Source organism: Schistocerca nitens, chromosome 2 (assembly GCF_023898315.1).
Source record: "Schistocerca nitens isolate TAMUIC-IGC-003100 chromosome 2, iqSchNite1.1, whole genome shotgun sequence".
NCBI classification, from domain to species: domain Eukaryota; kingdom Metazoa; phylum Arthropoda; class Insecta; order Orthoptera; family Acrididae; genus Schistocerca; species Schistocerca nitens.
This window is the reverse complement of record NC_064615.1, coordinates 1,072,571,862-1,072,592,116: the sequence shown is the minus strand read 5'-3', so window position 1 is coordinate 1,072,592,116 and position 20,255 is coordinate 1,072,571,862.

The window sequence follows — 20,255 nt, the reverse complement described above, 5'->3', positions numbered from 1 at the left end:
CCGAACTTTGAATTCGTCTCGTGGTGTGGTCTATACTAGATCCCTCGACGGTATGACTGACGAGGAGATTCAATCTTTCCTCGCTGAGCAGGGTGTGACGGCTGTCCATAGGGTCATGAAAAAGGTCAACAATGACCTTGTACCGACCCGGACACTTTTCTTGACCTTCGATAGTGTTCAGCTGCCATCGCGAATCAAAGCGGGCTACGAGGTTATTTCTGTTCGCCCCTATGTCCCGACACCTACGCGCTGCTACCAGTGTCAGCGTTTCAATCACACTCGACAGTCTTGTTCCAATGCGGCTAAATGTGTCGCTTGTGGCAGGGATGCCCATGAGGGTGACTGTCCACCTCCGTCTCCTCGTTGTGTGAACTGTCAGGGTGACCATGCCGCATCCTCCCGCGACTGTCCTGTCTATAAGGAAGAACGCTGTATCCAAGAAATTCGGGTCAAAGAGAAAGTGTCCACCTCGGCTGCTCGCAAGCTATTGGCTAGTAGGAAGCACACGCTGCTCCCAGCGGGGAAATACAGTACTGTCCTCGCCTCTCCTCGGACTACCAGGGAGGTGGCAACCCGGACATGCGATCTGACCTTCAGCACCACGGTCGTCCGTTCGGCCAGTGCTAAGATCGCGCGGTCGACGTCTCCTCTTCGTCCCATCACCCCACAGACACCATGCCCTTCATCAGCTTCTGCTAAGACGAAGACCCAGAAGTCAGATGCACGGGCCTTCAAGAAGGAACCTTCCCGTGCAGACTTCCTACGTACCTCGACCTCCCAGCCTTCGACCGGTACTTCCACCAAACGACCTTCCAAGAAGGCTAATAGGAAGCACAGTTCTCCTTCTCCGCCACGGCGTATTTCTTCTCCTGCGCCACCCAGCGGTTGCCGCCCCAGGCCGTCATCCGTTTCGCCTGGCCGCACCGCTGGTAGCCGAACATCTGGCCGTTCACCGGCTGAGGAAGCTCCCCCTCCCGGCCATCTTCCCAAGATGGCCGATGAACCTATAGACCCAATGGACGATGACTGTCCGCCTACTGATAGCGGCGGCAGTGCTCGCTCGAAGCCAGGCCCTCAGCGGCCTTCGATGTGACCCCTTCTTTCAACTTCCCTTTTTTTTTTTTCTTACGATGGCACTTATTCACTGGAATATTCGCAGCATTCGCTCCAACCGAGAGGACTTGAAGTTGCTGCTTCGCTTGCACCGTCCGCTCGTCGTAGCCCTCCAGGAAACGAAGCTACGCCCATGCGATCAAATTGCCTTGGCACACTACACCTCTGTGCGTTTTGACCTACCCCCTGTGGTAGGTATCCCAGCTCATGGAGGGGTTATGTTGCTGGTCCGGGAAGGATATTTACTACGATCCCATCACGTTGCACACCGGCCTGCAGGCAGTTGCCATCCGCATTACTCTCCCCACTTTTACATTTTCCATTTGTACCGTTTACACTCCATCGTCGTCTGCCGTTACCAGGGCAGACATGTTGCAACTTATTGCTCAGCTACCTGCACCGTTTTTGTTAACTGGAGACTTCAGTGCCCACCATCCCCTTTGGGGCTCTCCAGCATCCTGCCCGAGGGGCTCCCTGTTAGCAGACCTTTTCAACCAGCTCAATCTCGTCTGCCTCAATACTGGCGTCCCTACTTTTCTTTCGGACACATCTCACACCTATTCCCATTTAGACCTCTCTATATGTACTACCCAACTTGCACGCCGGTTTGAGTGGTATGCACTTTCTGATACATATTCGAGCGACCACTTCCCGTGTGTTATCCATCTCCTGCAGCATACCCCCTCTCCGTGCTCATCTCGTTGGAACATCTCCAAAGCAGACTGGGGGCTCTTCTCTTCCAGGGCGACCTTTCAGGATCAAACATTCCCAAGCTGCGATAGTCAGGTCGCACACCTCACGGAAGTAATTCTCACTGCTGCTGAATATTCCATCCCTCACCCTACTTCTTCTCCACGTCGCGTACCGGTCCCCTGATGGACCGCAGCATGTAGAGACGCTTTACGTGCTCGTCGACGTGCTTTACGCACCTTTCACCGCCACCCTACAGTGGCGAATTGTATCAATTATAAACGACTACGTGCACAGTGTCGTCGTATTATTAAAGAAAGCAAGAAAGCCAGCTGGGCTGCTTTCACAAGCACCTTCAACAGTTTTACTCCTCCTTCTGTTGTCTGGGGTAGCCTGCGCCGGCTATCTGGCACTAAGGTCCACTCACCAGTTTCTGGCTTGACGGTCGCGAATGACGTCCTTGTGGCCCCTGAGGCTGTCTCCAATGCCTTCGGCCGCTTTTTCGCAGAGGTTTCGAGCTCCGCTCATTACCACCCTGCCTTCCTCCCCCGCAAACAGGCAGAGGAGGCTAGGCCACCTAACTTCCGCTCCTCGAATCGTGAAAGTTATAATGCCCCATTCACCATGCGGGAACTCGAAAACGCACTTGGCCGATCACGGTCCTCCGCTCCAGGGCCTGATTCTATTCATATTCAGATGCTGAAGAACCTTTCTCCTGCGGGTAAAGGTTTTCTTCTTCGTACTTACAATCGCATCTGGATTGAGGGACATGTTCCCGCATGCTGGCGCGAGTCTATTGTTGTCCAGATTCCTAAGCCGGGGAAGGACAATCACTTGCCTTCCAGTTATCGACCCATCTCGCTTACCAGCTCTGTCTGTAAAGTGATGGAGCGAATGGTTAACTCTCGATTGGTTTGGCTGCTCGAGTCTCGACGCCTACTTACCAATGTACAATGTGGATTTCGTAGGCGCCGGTCTGCTGTTGACCATCTGGTTACCTTGTCGACCTTCATTATGAATAACTTCTTGCGGAAGCGCCCGACACCTTTCGCCAGGAGAATGGGGTGCCACAGGGCTCAGTTTTGAGCGTCGCTCTCTTCGCCATAGCGATCAATCCAATAATGGATTGCCTCCCAGCTGATGTATCAGGCTCCCTTTTCGTGGACGATTTTACCATCTATTGCAGCGCGCAGCGTACGTGTTTCCTGGAGCGCTGTCTTCAGCGTTCTCTTGACCGTCTTTACTCGTGGAGTGTCGCCAATGGCTTCCGTTTTTCTGCCGAGAAGACGGTCTGTATTAACTTCTGGCGCTACAAAGAATTTCTCCCACCGTCTTTACGACTCGTTCCCGTTGCTCTCCCATTCGTGGAGACAACAAAATTTTTAGGTCTTACATTTGACAGGAAACTTAGTTGGTCTCCACATGTGTCATATTTGGCTGCCCGTTGTACCCGTTCTCTCAATGTCCTCCGTGTTCTCAGTGGTATGTCGTGGGGAGCGGATCGAACCGTCCTACTTCGCCTATATCGGTCGATCGTCCGCTCCAAGCTGGATTATGGCAGCTTCGTATACTCCCCTGCACGGCCATCCATCTTACGCCGCCTCAACTCCATACAACATCGGGGTTTACGATTTGCGATCGGCGCGTTTTATACTAGTCCCGTCGAGAGTCTTCATGCTGACGCTGGTGAGTTGCCACTCACCTACCGGCGCGATATACTGCTTTGTCGGTATGCCTGTCGGCTACTGGCAATGCCCGACCACCCATCTTATCGTTCCTTTTTTGATGACTCTCGACAGTCAATACGGGTTGTATGTCTCCGCCCTGCTACCCGCTGGAGTTCGCTTTCGTCGCCTCCTTCAACACCTTCATTTTTCACTCCCTGCCACCTTTCGAGTGGGCGAAAGCCACACGCCACCTTGGCTCCAGGCTCGGGTTTGCGTCCACCTTGACCTCTGCTCGCTCCCGAAGGAGGTTACCCCCGATTCAGTCTGCCACTCCCGTTTTGTCGAACTTCGTTCGAAGTTCATTAATATGACCTTCATTTATACAGATGGCTCTAAGACCATTGACGGGGTCGGGTGTTCTTTTATTGTCGGGGCACAAAGTTTCCAATATCGGCTCCATGGCCATTGTTCGGTCTTCACAGCTGAGCTCTTTGCCCTCTACCAGGCTGTCCTTTACATCTGCCGCCACCGACATTCTGCATATGTCATCTGCTCCGATTCCCTGAGCGCTATCCCGAGCCTCGGTGATTCGTACCCGGTTCACCCTTTCGTGCACCGGATCCAACGCTCTCTTCAGCAGCTGGTGGACGTCGGTTCTCCGGTTAGCTTTATGTGGGTTCCTGGCCATGTCGGTATCCCTGGGAACGAAGCTGCAGATGCCGCGGCCAAGGCTGCGGTCCTCCAGCCTCGGACAGCTTCTTGTTGTCTCCCTTCGTCAGATTGTAGCAGGGTAATTTGTCGGCGCATTGTCTCGCTGTGGCATGCCGATTGGGCTGCACTTCCAGACAACAAGCTTCGGGCCTTGAAAGCTCTACCCGTGGCTTGGACGTCCTCCTCACGCCCTTCTCGGCGGGAGGAGGTAGTTTTGGCCCGGTTGCGAATTGGCCACTGCCGGTTCAACCATCGCCATCTGCTGACGGCTGGGCCGGCGCCGTTCTGCCCATGTGGGCAATTGCTGACGGTCCGCCACATTTTAACGTCTTGTCCGAATTTTCACACCCTGCGTCTCGATATTGGCCTGCCATATACTGTAGAAGCCATTTTAGCGGATGACCCACGAGCAGCTGCTCGCGTTCTTCGTTTTATCAATTTGACAAACCTCTCAAAGGACATTTGATTATGCTGTTTTCTTTTTTAATCCTATGCCTGTCAGTATGTCTTTCATCGTGTTTTCCGTTTCGTTGCTGTTTTAAACTTGTGACTCTTGGTGCATTCCTAAAGTAGTCTGGGCGCTAATGACCGTTGACGTTGTGCGCCCTAAAACCACAAAAAAAAAAGAAAAACACTAAGATACTACATGAAATTAACACTGCAGGGAACTTATAAAACCAGCAGTAAAACTCTATCCCCATTTGTATTTGCCGAAATAATTTGAAGTGTTGTTTCTGCTGAGTCGATTCCAAGCCCTAGACTTCGTAAGTTCCGAGCAACACTCTCTTCTTAAAACCATCCTTAACTGATCTCCGCGAGAGACAACATGCCAGCTTCGACAAATCTTCACAGGTTAACAGCAAATATGAATAATACGTAACTTGATCTCATCGTGTAAGTGGAAACATGATGTCCAACATGTGACTGACCCGCCACCGTTGCGCGTCGACTAATCAGCACCGTACACCCGGCCCACGGTGACTATGGCGAGGACCAGGCACAGCGAATCGAGACGAGGGCCTGCCTTCAGAACATGTTGCCTCGTTAAAGGCCGACCGGACCCCCGGCCACACGCCAACACGGAAAACTAAACGCGCAACAGTCAGAGATGGAAGACCAGACGACTGTCGATATCAGCGACACAAATGGAGCATAACTAGAGCCAGTCGCCACGGCTCAACCTCGCCCTCCTATTCGAGAACCACCCTCCAGAGGGGCTAACGCCCAAAAACCTCACCTTTACCTGGAAATTCACTGGACTAAGAATGTTAAAAATCCGGCACGGTCCACGATATCACGGCTTAAGCATCCCCTTTACATCCTGACCGGTGGAAGCGGCCAAATTGCGAACAAATGCCAAATCGCCAATTTTCCCTGAAAAGCGTTTTCGCCCTTCATTGTAACTACTTCCCTGCCGACTGTGTGAAGAATACACTCGTGCTCATAAATCAAGGATAATGCTGACACATGGTGAAACAACGCTCTGGTGGGAGGGTTGCGGGCTTAAATCACCTCGGAGTATAACGATGCAGTGCATTTGACCTGCAGTCATCGCACGGTGGCGCTGGCAGTAGTCCAAATACGCAGACTTGTGTTGGTGCATGTCAGAGTACGGTGCAGCGAGTAAATGTGCAGACGTTTTCATGGTGACAGTGTGGAAAATGGCTCAAAGAAAACATATTGATGACGTTATGAGGGGTACAATACTATGGCGACTGGAGGCTGGTGAAACACAGCAGGTTGTGGCACGGGCCCTCTGTGTGCCACAAAGTGTGATCTCAAGTTCATGGCAACGATTCCAGCAGACAGGAAACGTGTCCAGGCCCTACAGTACGAGACGTCCACAGTGTAAAACACCACAAGAAGACCGATAACTCACCACCAGTGCCATGGAGTACGGCAGGTAGCCTTGCTTGGGACCTTACCGCAGCCACTGGAACAGTTGCCTCCAGACACACAGTCTGCAGACAACTGAACACACAGGGTTCTTTTGGCTTAGGACCTGCAAGGCGCATTCCACTGACCCCTGGTCACAGGAGAGCCCGTACAGCCTTGACAAGAACACAGTACATGGTCATTGGACAGTGGTCCCAGGTTATGTTCACGGATGAGTCCAGATATAGTCTGAACAGTGATTCTCGCCGGGTTTTCATCTGGCGTAAACCAAGAACCAGATACGAACCCCTTAATGTCCTCGAAAGAGACCTACATGGAGGTCGTGGTTTGATGGTGTGGGGTGGGAGATAGGTGCACGTACACCCCTGCATGTCATCGATAGAGGAACTGTAACAGTTCAGGTGTATCGGGACGTCATTTTGCACCAGCATGTCCGCCTTTTCAGGGGTGCAGTGCGGGCTACCTTCACCCTGATGAATAATAACGCACGGCGCCACCGAGCTGCCATTGTGGAGGAGTACCTTGAAGCAGAAGGTATCAGGCGAATGGAGTGGCCTCCCTGTTCTCCAGAACTAACTACAAACGAACACTTCTGGGATGCTTTCGGTCAACGTATCGCTACACACTTTCAAATCCGTAGGACACGTCAGGAGCTCTGGCACGTACTGGTGCAAGAATGAGACGCTATACCCCAGCAGGTACTCGACCACCTGATCCAGAGTATGCCAACCCGTCGTGCGGACTGTGTACGTGTGCATGGAGATAATTTCCCATATTCATGCCGGGGTACATGCATAGGAACAGTGGCGTTTTGCAGCACATGTGTTTTGGGACGGTTTTCTCAACTTACCACCAATCCACGGACTGTGTAGTGTGTGTTCCCTATGTGCCTACGCTATTAGCGCCAGTTTTGTGTAGTGCCACGTTGTGTGGCAACACATTCTCCAATTATCCTTAATTTATGAGCATGAGTGTGTATATTACTCTTAGTTTGCTGCCAGTTTTCTCTCAAACCTTCAGGAGTGATAGATGCCGGCAACAAATCACTGATACTCCACTAGTTCGACAGGGGAAAATTAACAGTGGCCTCATGTGTCGCGGAATTATACGCCTGATTAAGCCACGCAAGACTCAAAATGCATCTGCTCGGTGACTTGTATACAGTCAATGTCGCCCTCTCCGCAAAAGTTGCCTTCGGATAACATGTAGTGGTGGTAATAAGTTTGATTCCGTGGTTGAAACAAAAGGCCTTAAAAATATTCCGTGATAAGGCTGGAGCATTGTCACTCACGAATGATTTAGGTGGCCCAAACAGTGAAATTACTGTAGCAAACTGGTGAGTGGTAATATCAGCCATAACCCCACGAGTCGGTAGCAACCACAGGAAGCGAGAGAAGGCATCAACTACAACCAAATGGCTCTGAGCACTATGGGACTCAACTGCTGAGGTCATTAGTCCCCTAGAACGTAGAACTAGTTAAACCTAACTAACCTAAGGACATCACAACCATGCATGCCCGAGGCAGGATTCGAACCTGCGACCGTAGCGGTCTTGCGGTTCCAGACTGCAGCGCCTTTACCCGCACGGCCACTTAGGCCGGCGCCGCGGTAAATGATCGGTAGCTTGGCAACGATAATATCGTAACATGCAAGGAATATAGAACCCCTTTCCCTATCGCCGCTAGAAATTACCACGAAAGGTTGTTTAATTTGGCATAGCGGTCGTTCATCATTAACAACGGAGATCTTTGCTACGTATCCAATTAGCTGCTGGAAGATTACAGTGCCATCGCATTCTTTGGGCAGTTGAGAAAACTAGTAAATGAAATCCTACTAGCTTTTTAACAGTTCCAATCCATATACCATCGTGTGGACCAACCCACATGACTTTCTGGGACAAAGGTCCATTGCCCAATTTCTGGCCTGATCGTAGCAGATATGTCACAGTGGACCCTGTTGCTATCTGCAGTACGTTGGGCCGCAGTTTCGTGGAGATTTCGAGCTCCAGCCACAATCACCATGCCTTCCTCCATCGGGTGAGAGTGGAGGCGACTCGGGCGATACCCTTCTCTTCTCAGAATCGTGAGTGGCGCAATGCTGCCTTTACTACGATTGAGCTAGATCACGCTCTCACTCCATCTTAATCCTCTACCCAGGGCCACACGATGTTCACATTAAGATGTTGCAGCGCCTTTCTCTTGCAGCCAAGCACTTTCTCATTTATACATACAATCTGATCTGGGCAGACGGCATGTTTCTCAGATGCTGGCGTGAAGGAACCGTCATAACCATACCTAAGCCTGGGAAGGAAAAACACGTTCCTTCTAGCTACCACCCGATTTCTCTCACCAGCTGTTCGCAAGGTATGCAACATGTGATTCGGGCCCGGCTGGTATGGTCGCTTGTCTCGCAATTTACTGACCACTGCTCAGTGTGGATTTCGAGCGCGCCGTTCGGTATCTCGTCACTTAAACCCATATCATGTGTGGTTTCATGCGGAAATCCGAGACTATGGCGGTGTTTCTCGATTTGGAGAAAGTCAACGACACATGCTGGAAGCCTGGTATTATTTGTACTTCCTACACATGGGATTTCCATGGCCGCCTGCCATGATTCCTTCAGGAATTTTTAAAAGACCGAGTTTTGAAGGTACATGTGGGTTATGCATTGTTGGACACATTTTTCCAGGAAAATGGTGCACCTCAGGGTCCGATCTAGATCGTCGTTCTCCTTGGTGTCATCTTTAACACGATTATGACCCATTTCCCACCTTTCATCTCTGGCTCCCATTGCTTCGACGATTTTGCCATCTATTATAGTTTTCCATGGTCTTGTTCAACAGCGTTTTCAGCCATGTCTGAAACGTCTTTACTCACGGAGCAACCACGATGGCTGTAGTTTTTCCACTGACAAAACCGTTTGTATGAATTTCTGGTGGCACAATTTGTTTCTTACACGATCTTCACATCTTCGACATGCTACTCATCCGTTCGTTCAAACTACGAAATTCCTGGGGCTCATTCTCGATTGGAAAGTTTCTTGGTGTACCCATGTGTCTTCCGTGACCAGCCGCCGTGGGCCGTTCTTCAGTGTACTGCGTGGCAGCAGCCTTCCCATCAGGGCATCTGTTTGGCCCCTGGCGGCCTTTACACCAGTCCTTTTCAGAGTCTTAATGCACAAGCTGCCAAACTACCATGATTACTGCCGTGATTTTCTCCTTGTTTGCTGTTGGTGTGCCATGCTTGCCATCCATCCTACAACTCCTTCGATGCCTCCTTCGATGCCTTGCCGTGACCTCCTGGGTTCACTTTTGGGTACTGTACTGGCAGCTTAACTTCATGCTACCTGCAACTGCTCTGTTGGTGTGAACCCTTCACCACCTTGGCTTCGTGCAGTGGCATATGTTAAACTTGGACTTCAGTTGCTTTCTAAGGACACTGCTCTAGGATATACCTACCGAGTGCATGGACCTTCGTGATAGTGCCTTCACCTACATTGATGGCTCTTGGACTGATCGTGGTGTCGGGTGTGACTTCTTCACTTGCATCAATGATTTTCGGTATCACCTTCTGGAACACTACCTAGTATTTACATCAGAGCTCTTCGCCCTTTATCATGCCACACAGTACATCTAGTGACACAGGCATTTGAATTGTCATTTGCTGTGACTTCCAGTGTACTGAGCCTCTGAAGGGCACTTGGGAACAGTAAAATTCCTTAGTGCAAGGGGTCCAAGAAGCTTCAACTTGATCACTCATTAAGGAGCCACTGTGATGTTCGTGGGTCGCTGGTTATGTAGTTGTGATGCTGCTGCCAATCCTGGAGTCCTCATATCCCAGCCTGGTATTTCACTCCTTCTGATATCTGTATTGCTGTCTGTCAGCAGTTGGCGTTACTCTGGCATTATCACTGGTCCTCCCTTCACGGGACAGTCTGTAGAGCATTACATGTGTCCCAGCTGCTCAGCCCTCTCGCTACAAGGAGATCAATTTAGCTGGAACGCATACTGAACGCTGTTGTTAGCTCTCCTCATTCAAGAGGTATTCACTCACGCCTTTGTGCTCATTGTTATCAACCTGTGAGGTTCCACCATTTCCAGACCGAATGCGCTTCTTGTGGGGCCGTGCCCACTCGTCCCTTGTAGGCTGCCTAAAGGATGCTGCGTTCTCAGAATGCTTTACAATAATTCAAGCAAAGTCACGTTAACAGTTTTGCTACAAAGAAGAAGAATGACAATACTTAACTTCAGGATACAACAAGTGGTTAAAGTGATAGGCAACATGCAATGGAGTGTCGTTTGCTATATACAGGGTGTTACAAAAAGGCTCGGCCAAACTTTCAGGAAACATTCCTCACACGCAAATAAAGAACAGATGTTACGTGGACATGTCGGGAAACGCTTAATTTCCATGTTAGAGCTCATTTTCGTACCGTCAGTATGTACTTTACTTCCTCGATTGACCGCCAATTGGCCCAATTGAAGGAAGGTAATGTTGACTTCGGTGCTTGTGTTGACATGCGACTCATTGCCCTACAGTACTAGCATCAAGCACATCAGTACGTAGCATCAACAGGTTAGTGTTCATCACGAACGTGGTTTTGCAGTCAGTGCAATGTTTACAAATCCAGAGGTGGCAGATGCCCATTTGATGTATGGATGGCTATTGCCATAGCCGTGGCGCGGCGCGTGCTGTATCGAGACAGATTTCCAGAACAAAGGTGTCCCGACAGGAAGATGTTCGAAGCAACTGATCGGCGTCTTTGCGAGCACGGAACAAGTTGCTGCTGTACACGGTAACGTTGACCACGTCACTGTATGGAGAGTGCTACGGGAGAACCAGTTGTTTCCGTACCATGTACAGCGTGTGCAGGGACTACCAGCAGTTGATTGGCCTCCACAGGTACACTTCTGCGAATGGTTCATCGAACAATGTGTCAATCCTCATTTCAGTGCAAATGTTCTCTTTACAGATGAGGCTTCATTCCAACGTGCTCAAATTGTAAATTTTCACAATCAACATGTGTGGGCTGACGAGAATCCGCAAGCAATTGTGCAATCACATCATCAACACAGATTTTCTGTGAACGTTTCAGCAGGTATTGTTGGTGATGTCTTGATTGGGCCCCATGTTCTTCCACCAACGCTCAATGGAGCACGTTATCATGATTTCATACAGGATACTCTACCTGTGCTGCTAGAACATGTGCCTTTACATGTACGACACATGTGGTTCATGTATGATGGAGCTCATACACCATTCAGTCGAAGTATTCATACGCTTCTCAACAACAGATTCGGTGACTGATGGATTTGTAGAGACAGACCAATTCCATGGCCTCCACGCTCTCCTGATCTCAACTCTCTTGACTTTCATTTATGGGAGCATTTGAAAGCTCTTGTCTACTCAACCCCAGTACCAAATGTAGAGACTCTTCGTGCTCGTATAGTGGACGGCTGTGATACAATACGCCGTTCTCCAGGGCTACATCAGCGCATCAGGGATTCCATGCGACTGAGGGTGGATGCATGTATCCTAACTAACCGAGGACATTTTGAACATATCCTGTAACAAAGTGTTTGAAGTCACGCTGCTACGATCTGTTGCTGTGTGTTTCCAATCCATGATTAATGTTATTTGAAGAGAAGTAATAAAATGAGCTCTAACATGGAAAGTAAGTGTTTCCGGACACATGTCCACATAACACATTTTCTTTCTTTATACAGGGTGTTACAAAAGGGTACAGCCAAACTTTCAGGAAACATTCCTCACACACAATGTTCAAGCAAGCAATTTCTGTGGATAACACGTCACTGCTATTGTAGCACTCCGTTTTAGGCAGTGCTAATAGTGCACGAATACTTACCAGCCAAGACTGGTAACAGCATCACTTACATTCTCTTCTTCTAGGCATCCCCCTACCATGGTAGGATGTTAATTGGTGCACCATTGGCCGATGTCTCACCATCTCTTCTCTTGAGGCAGCCCCCCACTCCGCTTCCCCTGCGTTCGCAGGCAGCCCCCCACTCCGCTTCCCGTGCGTTCGCAGGCAGCCCCCCCACTCCGCTTCCCCTACGTTCGCTGGCAGCGCCCCCCCCCCCCCCCCCTTTCCAGTGCTCTGTGAAACTCTTCACGCAATATTGTATCTCCCATTTCATCTTCATCTTCATCCTCTTCCATTTCCATAATATTGTCCTCAAGTACATCGCCCTTGTATAGACCCTCTATATACTCTTAAAGGGTGTAAGGCCGTTACTTCACATTTGATTTCGAGTCTCCTTGTACAGTTTACCGATTTTTTTCCTTCGAAGTTAACTCATATTTTTTCCTTTATTAAATGATATATTGGTTGTATTTCATTGTTGCTTCGCTTTCTACAAGCTGTGTCGTTCAGCCCTTACTGTATTTTATATAACCACATTTAATTTTAATTTAGAAACGGTTATTGAACCAAGCAGCTCCAATATAAGGCCCGTAATCGGGCCTCTTAGGGATATGGCAGCAATGGAAGGGAACAAATCTGGTGACCATTGTGTTTACATAGCGGGAGGAGTTTGAACCGCGTAAAAAAAAAAAATAAATAAACTAGCTTCATTTGGATTTTACGTGGAGATTGATATAGTGCGGTCTTGCATTGTCGCCGACTAGCAAGAAGCTGTCACCGACTTCTCTTCTGTAAGGTGTTCCAATCGTTTGTACGATCTCCTGGAGATTTCCGGGACCAGTGAAATGGCCGTATGTGGGAATTAGAGGGGTCCACCGTTTGATCAGTTTTGCCGCCCAGAACATTACACTGGAACCTGCAAACGAATGGACCTGGGTTACGTACCGGCGTTCCTTGTGTCGTCTAGCGCTTCTCCAAACACACGCGTAGTGTCTGGTAGGAAACCAATACTGATCTCGTCAGCCAATACATTAGTGCAGTCTGCAATGATCGAATGTTGATTTGAAAAGGCCCAGGTCCTTGGATTGCGAAGGTTCCGTCCGTGCAGTGCAAGACTTTCCAGTGGTCTTCTGGAATGAAGACCACCCTGATGCAGTCGTCTACGCACTGTTTGGCCTGACACACGAATCGCTGTTGCCCAGACCGTTGGTGTTCGGTATATGCGAGCTGACAGTTGGACGAAACGACCCTGCATTAGTGTTGTGAACGACAGAGCTTGTCGTGGTCGTTGTTCTATGATATTTCACGTCTCTTTGTACATCCTCCAAACATCACTCACCGCTTTGAGTGAGGAGTCACCGATCGGCAACATCTTACCGTGTGTGACCTGCTGAAAGTACAGCTGCCATCCTATCAGTGTGCTGTAAACCTCTATGTGGCACGTCAGTGCAGTGCTGACAACAAACTGTATGGTCCTGTCTTTAATGGACTGTTCGGGGTGTGCCTGTGTGGCAGCGGTATGTTCACTTCACTGGGAAAGAACCTCAAAGCAACCAAGTAGTAAACACAGTCCAATATATGGACGCATAGTAGATAATGTATGAATTGCCTAAGTCACTGAAACCCCCTAGTATCGTAGACTGCGTTTTCCGATTGTGTGCCAACTTTAGTAAAAGCTAAAACCATTTCCACCATGCACGGTTGGGTCATTGGGTTTACAGGCATTATATCGTAAATCGATAAGTTAGAGTAATTTTATTCTAATTGATGACACTCACAGTCCAATAAGACCAGAACACGAGTTTTATACCCTTGCATTCAGGATAGCGATATCACCATGTATTGACCTGGCGAGTGGAGTGAAACCTCACGACACATCGCCATTTCGTCAAGGTTTCGGCGCACCGTTGACAGTCGTCTGTTCTTTCCGGTGGGGATAAGGTTCACAGTAGTCATACCTCCTCTTGGCGTTAAATAATTAGAGGTAAGCAGGTGAGGTCCTCATGAATAACGAGATATCACTGATCAGGTTCCATAAAGCTTAAACTCAGGTCCTCCATTTCTCATAAGAACATGACGTTCTGCCTAGTTTCTGATAACAGTGGTACAGAATGGAAACGGATGCCAGTGTTCTTCAAAATATTATTGTTTCTCTCTCAAAGGTCTCGCTCTCAATTTCGGTATAGCAACAGATTCTATTCTACACATCTAGAGGTACTGCACCAGTATAACAACTGGCGAGGAAGTAACTTGGCTGGAAAAATCGAAATTTTTGCCCCTGTTGATCAGGTACCTCGAAGGAACCGATTTTCGAATTCGTATAAATTACTTCGGGCCCATTTGCACGTCCAATCTTCGAAAAATCTTGGCGAGACACCAGTGAGTAAGTTCACGTATTTTGCATAAATGTCGTGCGGAATAACGTTCTTGGCTAAGCAAACAACCAGGAGAGACCGAGGGAGGCAGGGCAGCTTTTAGTGTATTGGACTCGCATTCTGGTGGACGACAGTTGAAATCCACGTCCGGCCATCCAATTTAGGTTTCTCGTAATTTCCCGAAATCGCTCCAGACAAATGCTGCGGTAGTTCTTTTGAAATGGCTTGGCCGATTTCCTTCGCGGCCCTTGACACAATCCGAGCTTGCGCTTCGTCTCTAATGACCTCGATGTCCACGGGACGTTACACCAAACATTCCTTCTCTGCTACCTCAGGAAACAAAGCGTGTAAGTCCACTGCAGCTCAAAAGGAACAGTGACGTAGATACTTTTAATACCAGAAAAGAATGACGTTGGTTAACCGTCGTTAAACATGTCTTCCGCTCAAAATGGAGGTGCAGTGTTGCCACAAGGTTTTTGATGACCTACCCCGTAGTATACAATGCCTGACAAACAGCTACGTTGAGTTTCAGAACTTGCTAAAAAAAAAAGTTCCTCCTTGTCAGATCCCATTCGATGCTCTTGAGGAATTGGTGGTAGTTCAGACAGTCAGAGCCTTCCTAAGAAGTTGCTCGCAATATCCAATGAAGTTTCACAATCATCAGCTGGTGAGTTGTGATGCAAAAATCTATATTCCACTGGTACACACATGAATTTGCATAAAAATGCCTACCTGCTAACATGTGTGCGTGCTTATTTAGAGGGCTAGTTCAACTTTATAATTTAGACAGCTCCCCGGTCAAATGATGGTATACACGGAGCACAGAAAAATATTCCATACGCCACGAGAGGGAACGGCAATGGAATTGCTGTTTGGCATGTTACGGATAACATTCGTTAGCTAATTGTTAGTCACATACACCAATCTTGCAAAATGTAACGTGAAATTTATAGGGTGCATCTCTTTCTGCCCTGACACACATGGTATACGGAAAAACCACTAGCGCTGTGACGATGACTGTGTGGGTGTGTCCAATTTCGGATGTGAGAAAAAAGTTGCGGAGTGTCCGTTTTATAAAACCGGAACAAATTTTAATAAGGATACCGAACCAAAATTATAATGTACGAACTATTCAGTACATATAATACGTACAGTTGCAACTATGCTTAGCACGTCGGACTAGAATTTTTCCACAAAGTGCACGTAAGTTCATTTCTGAGGAGACTTCAAATAATAAGTTATTCATTATGTTATCAGGCCAAGTAACATTTGTTGACTGCTGCACTACACGTCAAAACACTTGTAAACTACACTATCTATCGCACAGTCGGTCTGTGTAAACAGTAGCAAGTTATTAACAACCATTTAGTTGCCTGTTAACATCTCCTTGGTGACATAGGCATATGAGAACCGCTGTGTGAACGCCTTCATCATTTGAAGCCTATAGACGGCTGCAAATCAGTTTTCAGATGACGATGGCCGAAGTCAATGACACTAGTTCCCAATCGGCATTAGCCACGTTCCTGCGGTACTGGTCACAAAATTGGCACCGTTCCACTGCTACTGGCTGTGACGTTGAGTTTGGTCCATCCACGGCGAGAATTTCACAAATCTGGTTGCTATTTCGACGATTTTCTCTTAATAATGATGCTGTCGCTCTCTCTTCATTTTCGGAGTGAGTCTCCAGTTACCGCGCCAATTGGTAACCGTGTCTCACCAGAACTACATGTCAGAACAGTGTCTGTTGAGTATTCCATGCAGTGTGCCACTCACATTGCACAGGTCTCAACAGGACGGTATGTGTGCCAGTATAGTACGATAACTGAAACAGTTCCAAAAGTTTTCCTGTGCATCTCGTATAGCTTCTTGGACTAATAATGAGCTGCAACTTCTTGAATGAAATGGTTCTTCACGTTGTACCGAGAAGAGGCCTCTGCTTAGGCAGTGAATTCTCATTCCGGAGGACAATATTTTTTGTGCCATCGAACAACTGCACGCATGTATTAATAGGGTTCTTTATCAATTAGAATAAGAAGTTACCTAATATAGTCCCGGTGTTGTGGTAAAAGATTGCTGTCACTGGATGACTGTCGGGGCCCTCTGGTCCTCTTCGGCAATCTGAATACTGACGGCCGAGAGGGCGATAACGGCGCGTCGTTTACAAGGCTGTCGTTGGCCCCTCTCCTAATAGGCTCGCTTTCTCCAGTGCCTACCATCTATTTTCATGCAACCTCTTTGCTGGCCTGTGTGCTGGCGACAGCTTCGCCGAATAGTCCTCTTGGTTATTGGGACTTCAGGGTTTATCCCTTCCTCCCTTCCGCTTGAGTCCAGATGTATGTACCAAGAGGGTGGATTCGTCATTAGGACGCGTCAAAATGATGGCTACAAAATGGCTTCCCTGCAAGCTCTGCGTACTTCGCGGAGACTGTGACATAAAGATTACAGTTGATGAGGCATTTTCAGTTTTCCCACAACTGTTGACCATGTCTAATGCTACCTGCCTTCTATTGATCTTGGCAGGATTGCAAGCTGTAAAAGGTTATATTCCGTTGTTTCCTCATGCTGCGACTTTATTTAAGGAAATTACTCGTACGTTAGTCCAGAAAAAATTCTCAGCTCGTAGATGTCCCAGGTTGGAGGTGTACAGAGTCCGCTGCAAGGCCCGATGAAATAGTGAGCAGTCAATCAACTACACCGGCGATACTGCAGTCAAATGGTCGAGGGTAGGAACATAATGCGGATTAATGGTTATTAAACATAAAATGTCGGGGAAAGCACAATAACAACGTACCCTACAGTCCAGATTTCCTTTAGAGGTTCATATCATCGTATCGTGGGAATCTTCCACCACATTTGCGCAAGAGCTTGTTGGCTGTAACCATTGTTCGAAAATGTTTCCATTCTTTTCTGTCCAGAACCTGAATAACTGGTTTAATCGGCAAAATAAAGCTGCTGAATGGTGGTCCTTCATTAAGTAAACTTATTCGCTCTCTTAAGAATGTCCCACGTGCAACTTGATTAGCGGAATATAGTGACGGTAGTCTCGAGTTGATATGCTCTGATTTCCAAGTGTGTTTGCACATCAGTTCTGACCCCATACCCACATGCGTAATGTAATGCACGTATCACGAAATAGTCTCATGGTCTGACAGCCGAAGTCGTAACCGCAAGTTTGTGATAAGAATCTGTCGCTTCGATGCACTCCCTATTACGAAAATCACAAAACTAGTACATGAACATCCACTCACAGCAAATAAAAACGAACTCCGTCCTCTCTCTCTCTCTCTCTCTCTCTCTCTCTCTCTCTCTCTCTCTACTAGCTGTAATATCTGTTCTCCCCTCGCATTTTAACAGCTCCCAACGGCACATTCCCCACCTCCACGTCCACCAATGTCACCAAACTTAGCCACCATGCCTTACGCTACTGACACTACAGTTAATTTACATTTGTTACATGAAACATTGATACTGTGTCTGACTCTGTGCGACCCACAGAGACAAGGAAAAGTGTTCATCACAGTTCCAATTAAATACCGTCGACAAGTTTAATATGTTAAATAAATCTGGTACTTAAAAATGAATTTGTACATGATCAGTATTTTGTTAAGACACACTTAATGCAGACAGTTACTATCTCAGATAATTCAATAGTGTAATTTGGCTTGCTACTCCTGATAGAGGCTGCTGTACAGTGTCACTACCCGATGTCATTTCTGTTAAGACGTGACGAAACTAGCCTCCAGGGGATCGCAACTCTTCAGAAATTTCGTGCTTTGCTACCACGGGGCCACAGCCTTCGCAGCGTCTCTTCTCTTCCATGCTGCATCTCTATCCTCTTCCCTTCGGGAAGATGGCTGGGATGTTGTTGGAAATGTTTCGCACATTCAGTAGAAGATACTAGAACAGTCTCTTCAGACTTCCGTTCCTTCTACTTTATTTTCGTTCCGCTTCTTCTGTCCTTCCGCTTCGGTGTCTGCGATTTCTCTTTTTATTCTTCTTCTTCCTCCCTGTGCGCTCGTGAAGGCCAGCCCAAGCGTCTGACATACAACAGGTTACTGTCAACCTGTGACTTGGGATCGTGTGATACCCAGATTGGGTTCGCACCTCCCTTCGTAAAGGTCAGACCCAGGCTGGGGTGACTGCCTGAGCCGCTACCTGCGTAAATTGCGGAATGGTCCCTCTGTCAGGCGTTATGGGGTGACCTGTGATGTGAACGAGGGTAGATGTGCTGCCTTCTGAGGGAAGATGGCAATCATCGGCGATTGTCTCGCACCGATTGAGTCATCTTTCTCACCGTCAACGTCTACCAAACGTAAGGAGAAAGAGGCTAACGATTCACAGACCCTCCCAGCTGCACCACATTTCCTGTTGGTTTCACTTACTGAAGACGGTCAGTCCTCTGCTACGGTAAATCCGATTATTATTCAAAAAAAGGTGTTGATGCAATTGCTTTCCCAGTGAAACCCTGTTCTCGTTTACTAAATGGCTTTTTGTTTTTGGAGACTCCTGATTCTCAAGCACAACAGCTGCTTGCAGTTGTATTCCTCCATTTCTGTCGTTCATTTCGAGGCCCATCAAACGCTGAATTCTTCCCACGGTGTTATTTATACTATGCTGCTCGATGGTCTGACTGATGGAGAAATCCAAACGTAACTCTCTGATCAGTGTGTCACTGCAGTCCATTGGACGATGCAAGAAGTAGATGCATCCTTAGTGCCAACACAAACTCTCTCTTTCTAACTTTTGATAGACGGGTTCTTCCATCAAAGGTCAAAGCAGGCTGTGAAGTTACCACAGTACGACCACACATTGCGAACTTAATGATGCGCTGCTACCAGGGTCATTGTTATGACCACACTCGAATGTCCTGTCGACATCTGTCATAATGTTACCTGTGGTAGCGATGCTGACAAGGGCGATTGTCCGCTTTCTCGTCCCCGCTGTATCAACTGCAGTGGCTACGTTGCCGCCTCCGCCGCGATTGTCCGGTGTATTCGTTGAGTTGGCTGTCCAGGAGATGCTGGCGAAGAAGAAACTGCCTTACCCGGTCGCTCGAAAGTTCTTGGCTAGTCGGAAACCGCGCCTTCTACCAGCAGACTATTACAGTTCTGTTCTTGCTACATCTCCCTACACGAAGGACATGGCCACACAGACATGCGAACTCAAATTTAACACAGATGTTTTGAAATTTCCGAGCGTAATGGTAGAGTCGCTGTTTCCTCCTCCAGTTACGCAACAAGCCACCAGACTTTTGCCTCACAGGGCGAAGTGACTTGCTACACAACTGGCACACTGGAAAGAACTGAAGGAATATTCCTGCGATGATACCCTACGTCCCTCCACCCAACCAACATCTGAGTCTTCGTGTGCCAACTAGAAAGGCTCAAAGTACTCAAACAAAGGGAAATGGTCTTCTCTTTCGCCGACTGAGATGTCTTCGATGGTGTCGCCACATGATAACCTCGCCTGGCCGACCTCCGTGTTGCGGGTGTGCACCACCAACCATTTTTCTACCCTGGACTTGGCTAGCCGACAGAACGACAATGTCGACGCGACGCTTCTGTAGACTTCATGGAGCAAGTTCCCCTGCCTCTGTGCCCTGTAGCAGTGTCTTTGAAGGCTGGCCCTCGGCAGTCGCTGTGGTGACACCTACGTTTTTCCCCATCATGACTCTCCACCAATGGTAGGTTTGCAGCTCATTCCCTTCCAATCCGTTTAGGACAGCAATTGCTCCTATTGGGGAGCGATGCTGCTCATCCAGGTTGACATGCATAATCAAATAATCTCCCTCACTACCCGACTTCAAGTTGTTGCTGTCCACATCTCACCCTCTCCGCCACAGAATTTTCCATTCCTCGCACTTCGTCTCTACACTGTCGTGTCCCGGTTCCTAATTGGATTGAGGCGTCGTGACGCAATT